Source organism: Lolium perenne, chromosome 4 (genome assembly GCF_019359855.2).
Source record: "Lolium perenne isolate Kyuss_39 chromosome 4, Kyuss_2.0, whole genome shotgun sequence".
Taxonomy (NCBI): Eukaryota; Viridiplantae; Streptophyta; class Magnoliopsida; order Poales; family Poaceae; genus Lolium; species Lolium perenne.
In genome coordinates, this window is record NC_067247.2 from 225,609,729 (window position 1) to 225,616,758 (window position 7,030).

The window sequence follows — 7,030 nt, forward strand, 5'->3', positions numbered from 1 at the left end:
ATCAAGTTTTGGCTTGTTGGTCCCCAACTAAGTTGGGTCCTAAGAAGTTAGTCGCAATAGGCTTGGCAACCCAAATGGTTCTTTGTGCGAAACCACTTTGAGTGCCAACATATTTGGCAAACACATCGCCAACCTTATCCTTATGTAGAGAGTAAGCACCATGGATCAAGATAGGGTTGGATGAGTTACCACTTGTGCAAAAGGAGGAGATGTGGCCCTTCTCACGGCATATGTAGCATCTTCTTCTCCTCCCCTTCTTCTCACTTGATTTCTCCGCAACGGGAGCCTTGGCTTGATCCTTCTCGGGTAGCGGCCCTTCTTCACGTTGAGGTAGACCTTGAGCTTGACCTTGAGCTCCATCTTGAGGCCGCTTGTGACGCCCCGGAACCGGTATCCTGAGGATTCCAGCAATCCCACCGAAATCCGCACGATATCAATTCAGAGACGCCCTCCGACACGACGTGCGCGAAGAATCACACACGTGATGCCAGAGGAATTAACACGAGCGGTAACATTACAACAGGATTACAATAGAGCCCACAAGATACATATATTACAACAACGACTCCAACGAGTCAAGATACGAATATACAATACAAAGATCCAAATCATACCGAAGATCGAATACATCCGAGTACGGACAAGATACAAATTGGACTAAGAGTCCTGAAGATAACCAGTGGCGTCCATAACCCTGCCCAGGCCAAGCCGGAAGGGTAACCTTGCTAACGTCGTCTTCTTCGAACATATCTTCATACCTGCCCGGTTATATCACGTAGAAGCAGCAATAAGTACGGGTTCGTACTTAACAAGACTTCAAGACGTATAAGCATTCGTCAACCAGTCGTCCTTTGTACTTGAGGCACGTAGGGGACTTAGAGGACGCAAGAGGAACGTCATAGGCAATATGGTGGGGTTAAGCGGCAGCGCAAGCACTAAAAACCTATAGAGACACTCTACAACATTCGTCTAATCAGAGAAGGTGAGAGAGCGCATAAGGTAACAGATAGGTGTCGGTTGTAGTAATGCTATATTACTACGCAAGTTATTAGCAGATTATTAGCAATAAGATAACAGTGTAAGTTGTTCTATGATCAAGCTTTACAATTCCAAGTCGTCCATAACCGCGGACACGGCTTATCGATAAGATGTACACCCTGCAGGGGTTGCCCAAATGTAACCATACGCGTGCTCGACCCACTTACGACAGGTGGATGTCTCACAACAAGACCATTCCCAGTTCAACAAGAAAGTCTAGGGGGCCACCCGACTAAGCTCCCCGTGACGAAGTTCGGCCGTACTCCGATATGGACTCAGGGTTTGCGTCGGCAGCTAGGCGTGCAAACCACACGCTTCGCTAAACGTCCCGAGGGGTACAGTACAGAATATAAACACCCGAAGGCAACAGTAAGTAAAGCATGGCATACATGGCATAGGAAAATAAAACCAAGGTTGTGGCCCCCTTTTCAACTAACTTGAGAAAAGGTAATGGGTGAGGGGGGGTCCCAATAATCGTCCCCACGCATGGGTAGAGCGCTCAATCTCGGAACAGATAACAAGAACTCGGGTCCTAGGGGACATTAGCGAGTCAAAGTTCCGATGCTTTCGCAAAGGGCTCACAGATGCCTCTGCTTACAATTTAAGTTTTTAACAATTAAGTAAAGCAGGTGTATCTCCAACAACTAATATAGCATGTGATAACCTCCCAACAACCCATCATATCCCGATAACAGATCGAGATAAACAACAGAGCCTAAACACGCCTACGACTCGCAAGGCTCAAACATCAAGCAACGGCTATGGGTAAGGAATGATACATATATGATTATTATGGTAAACAAGTGGAATAGGACACGTGACTCGATAAAGAAGCGCAACATAAGGATAGCAATGCGAGGGAGAGTGTATAATAGGTGAAGAGAGAGGGCTCGCCTGTGAAAAGCTGCAGAAGAACTTGTCGGAGAACTCATCGTATCTCACATCAACACTTCGTGATCCTATCCAGAAAGAAGCAAAGGCTGGAACACACAACGTATGCAAGTCTTACTACTACGGAATAAGAACCATCATGATTAAGATGATATGCATAACATGGCATATATGATGCGATGCACTTATCCAATTTAATCGGAGTCGGAACCCCGGACAAACAAATTAGGTTGGAGTTGCATTTCTACCGGCAAATTTAAGTGTTGGTTAGCATGGCATAGCATGGCAAGGATGGGCTACTTCAAAATTAAACGGAGCGGGGAAATCCTAGTTGGAAATCCAAAATACTCCGCATATATGCGAGGTGATCATGCATAACTACCACGTCACGACATGATGCGAGATGCAAACAGGCATATGCATGGCATATTCATGTTCATCATATTTTTCTGATCAAAATTCATATATAAAACATTTATTTTCGAGTTATAATTTGAGAGATATGATTTATACAAGGTTTGCAAAAAGATTAAAATAGATAGAGAGGGGCGGGCTGGATCTGGAAGAGGCCTGCTACCTGGCCGGCGGGAGGAAGGTCTGGCGCGCGTGGGCCGGCCCAGTTCGGCGTGCAAGCGGTGATGGGGAGCTACGGGCTGCGCGGGCGAGGAGCTGCGCCGGATAGACCTTGGCTGAGGCCCATCTGCCGATCTGGACACACAAAAAGCATTGCGGCTTAAATCGTGTGTACAAGAATTTGAACACAAGACCTCACGATCTGAGACAAAGGAACAAACCAGCTTGGCTACTTGTAGCTGTTGAATTCAGAAGGGCTCCGAAGGTAAAGAAGGATCTCTGGCTGCGAGATCTGAAACAAAACAGATGAAAAAGGATGGATTTAGTTGGCTCCTGTGAGATTCGAACCCAAGATGTCTGGATCAAGCTGAAGAACACTAACCACTGTGTTGTGGTACAGCTGTTGAACGGATCGGAGCGCGTCTCCTTTTGAACAGACCACCGCGGAATCACTAGGAAGAACACCCATGGCGGAGCTCGCAGACGAGCTCGGGAACGATGGAGATGGGACGAACGAGGATGGGCGAGATGGCGTCGGGGGTGCGCCTGAACATGGGGAAGCTGGAGGTGTGCTCGGTGTGGCCGGAGGAGGACGAGGGCGACCGGAATCGGAGAGGAAGCATGAAGTCCGGCGCGAAGAATCGGCGACCTTGCGCTCAACTCGGGGCCTCTCGGGACGATTCCTCGCACCAGGAGGTAGAGGATGACGAGGCGCATCGAACGATGCCCTCAGAACGGCGAGGGGAGGTGTGGAGCGGTGGCGCCATGGCGGGGCAGTGGCGGTGCTGTGGGGTTTTCCCTTCGTTTGCTCACAGAGAAGAGAAAAAGAGGAAGGGTGGAGGAAGGTAGGTGGCGGCGGCGTGGATGGGAGAGAGGCTAGGGTTTCCAGGCACGCGGATGGGGTTAAAAGGAGGAGGGGGAGTGGTTGAGTGCGGTGGTGGCGTCGGGAGGACCACGGCCTCACGCCATGTGCGTGCGAGGTGGAAGACGACAAGAGGGAGGTTGCGTCTCCGCTCGAACCGGTATGAGCTGAGGAAAGAAAGTGGCCTCGGGCCAGAGGGAGAAAGGAGGTGGGCCGGACTGGGCTGCAGGGAGGAGAGGGGGAGATGGGCTCGGCCAACAAAAGAAAAGAGGAGAGGGAAATGGGCCAGGGAGAGAGGAGCCCAGAGAAGAAGGGTTGGTTTTTATTTTATTTCAAAAATATGTTTCCTCTTTGATTATAAAACTGGTTTTGAAAACAACTTATAAACCACACCAGAACAAGTGCAGCTTTAATTCAAATTTGATAAACATTTGAAATAGTTTTCATATGTTAAATAGTTTTGGTGTTAGGGTTTTGTTTAAACAAACAGACGAGAAGAGGTTATATATAAAAACCATATGAGAGGGGAAACTCAAAATAGTTTTTATTCAAAATAACTTTTATTTCATAAAATCTTGTGGATGATATGATGCATATGTCATGATGATGCAGAAATAAAAAGAACAAACAAAATCTATTAGGGGTACTACCCGGGCCGTTACACCGCTTCCCTTGTTTCTTCTCGCCAAGTGGCTTCTTCTTCAAGGGGCACAATCTAACATGATGCCCTTCAATCTTGCACTTGAAGCACACAATCTTGGCGGGGTCCTTCATATGCCCTTGGCCCTTCTTCCGCTTGTGCGAGGTGGACTTGTTCTTGTTGTTGGAGTTGAATCCAAGTCCACTCTTGTCATTGGGGAATTGCTTCCCCTCATGACCCTTTACCAAGTCCTTCTTTAAAGAAGAGACTTGGGCCTCGAGCTCTTTGATTTCCCCTACATGGTTAGTAACAACACAAGTACTAGAGGAAGTGGAAGCTTTATTGTTAGAGCAACAAGGCAAGGTGTGTAATTCACCACAAGATATAGCAATAGCATGGGTGAGTGAATTACTAGCACTAGCACATGGAATTGTGGAACAAGTCATAGAGGGTAGTTCACCACAAGATAAGTCAATAGCATGAGTGGGTGAACTAGAAGCACTAGCACATGGCAAAATAGCATTTTGAGAGGTAGTGCTAGTACTCACATGAGGCACACAAGATTTTACCTTTGACATGATAGCCTCATGAGCTAACTTTAGCAAATCATGAGAGACTAGAAGATCATCATGGGAGCTAGAAAGCTTTCCGTGACTTTCTTCCAATTTCTCATAATTGCTTGTTAGCAAAGCAAGTTGAGCCCTTAGCTCAACATTCTCCTTCAAGATGGAAGCTTCACAAGAGGTAGAGTTAGTAGCACAAGCATTATCAATCATAGCACAAGGAGAAGGCAACTTAGCAAGCTCTATTAGGTTGAGAGCTTTAAATTGCTCAAGAGACTCGGTGAGTTTGATGAGCTCACTCTCAATAGCCCTAGAGCTACTTTTGAGAAGCTCAAAATCCTCAAGGAGTTTATCATTAGCACTAACTAGCTTCTCATTTTTAATTTGAAAATCATGTGCCACCTCTAAAGCTCTATCATGAGATTCCCTTTCCATAAGTATCCTCATAGCAAAGTTCTCTTCAAGAGTTTCTTTGGTGGCATCTTGTTCTTTAAGAGCTTTACCAAGTTTTATAATCTCGTGTGCATACTCGCGCTCATGCTCTTCCTTTTTCTCAATAAGTTTTGTGCTCTTAATGGCAAAATTGAAGATTTTCATGAAGTTAGAACGAACAAGTTTCTTCTTAGGAAGAGTATGATAAACCGACTCTCCCAACTTGTTGAAGGAAGCAACATTAAGTACTTCCATATCATCATCCTCATCATCACTAGATAGATAGGGTTCCAAGGAAGGAGATACCTTAGAAGCCTTAGCCATAAGGCAAGTGTAGGAACCGTGCGATGATGAAGAAGATGAATTCCTTGAAGCTCCATCCAAGATCTTATCTTGGCCCATAGTATCTTTGGTTTCCTCTACATTGTTAGCATAAATACTAGAGGAAAGCAAAGTATCTTCATTATGGCAACAAGACAAGAGAAGCATATCATCATGGGATGAAGATATGCAAGGACTATCAACACTAGCATGTAAATCATTTATAGTGCTATAAGTGTTTAAGTCCAAAGATGAGACATTGCAATGGGATAGAGATGAAGAATCATCAAGAGAGCGCTCACCATCAACAATGCAATGTTCATCACCACTCACCATACCATTACCTTGTGTCTTACCACACGTTGGTGAAGTGGAAGGAGCGTGATCATCCTCAATGGTCTTGGATCCACCATATGTATCTCGAAGCTTTATCCAAAACTCATGAGCACTCCGGAAAGGCGCAATGGAGGAAATCACTACATGACTCACAACACGGCAAAGCACTTTAGTAGCTTGAGCATCTAGATAAGAGTTTTTCTTCTCCTCAAAAGTTGGATTTTGTGGATCCTTAGGAGGAGAAAAACCCATATCAAGAATTCGCTCCACATGTGGGTGCATGTCCCTAAAATAATCAAGCATGTAGAATTTCCAAGCATCATAATTAGTGCCATCAAATGTATAGGGAGAAATGTGCACTAATCCTCTAGCCGAGATCATACTCTCTAGGCGGTGAAGCCCAACAAGATAAGAGAGCCCTAGCTCTGATACCAATTGAATGTTCTAGGACGTCGCCTAGAGGGGGGGGTGAATAGGCGGTGTATAAAAACTTCTACTTGAGAGCTAAACTAGGCGGAATAAAACTACAAGTGTTTACTAGTTTAGCTCAAGGCCTAACAACTAGGGGTTTGCCTAAGTGCTCCAATAAACTATGCTAGCATGATGAGCAACAAGGTGATAACAAGATAGGTATAGAATCAAGCATGATAGATATCACAATGTAAAGCGCATAGGTAAAGGAGCTCAGGTTGAGAAGTAACCGGTGCACGAGGAGACGACGATGTATCCCGAAGTTCACACCCAAGGGTGCTACGTCTCCGTTGGAGCGGTGTGGAGGCACGAGGCACTCCAATGAGCCACTAGGGCCACCGTATTCTCCTCGAGCCTTTCCTCCAAGGAGAAAAGCCTCGATCCACTAAGGGACCCTTGAGGGTGGTCACCGAACCCGTACAAGCTTGGGCAAACTCCCAAGTATCAAGCTTGAGGTAACTCCACAACGAGGAGGCTCTCAAGTACACGGCCACAAGAGGATTACAACACACCACCAAGGAAACCAACTCCACCAAGGATGCTATGCGCCACACGAGGCTAACACACTCCACCTAGGAAACCAACTCCACCAAGGATGCGATGTGCCACAAGAGGCTAACACACTCCACCAAGGAAACCAACTCCACCAAGGATGCGGTATGCCACAAGAGGCAAGATGGCCACTAAGGCAAGAACACCACTAAGGAATAACACACACACCCTACGAGATCGAAACCCCGGAGAGAGCACAACCGATGCACCTAATGCAATGGCTAAGAACACCACTAGGATGGCCAAGTTCTTCTCTCCCAAATTCCAACAAAGCTAGAAGAAGCTATTGGGGGGATAAGGGAGGAAGAACAAAGTGAGGAGAAACACCAAGAAACTCCAAGATCTAGATCT

At 46.2% G+C, this 7,030-nt stretch overlaps 1 long non-coding RNA gene across 3 annotated transcripts; it reads right to left on the reverse strand.

Moving 5' to 3' along the window:
* Positions 1-509: 509 nt before the first annotated feature.
* LOC127323253 (uncharacterized) lies at positions 510-3,450 on the reverse strand. Of its 3 annotated transcripts, XR_011743364.1 has the most exons (5): positions 2,885-3,449; positions 2,724-2,794; positions 2,507-2,637; positions 1,933-2,018; positions 510-758 (listed from the first exon to the last, which is right to left on the reverse strand). It is a non-coding gene; the product is annotated as an uncharacterized lncRNA (long non-coding RNA). The 3 variants fall into 3 exon arrangements; XR_007865482.2 differs by having other exon boundaries at positions 510-1,997; positions 2,885-3,450; XR_007865481.2 differs by having other exon boundaries at positions 510-2,018; positions 2,885-3,447.
* Between the last annotated feature and the right edge of the window lie 3,580 nt (positions 3,451-7,030).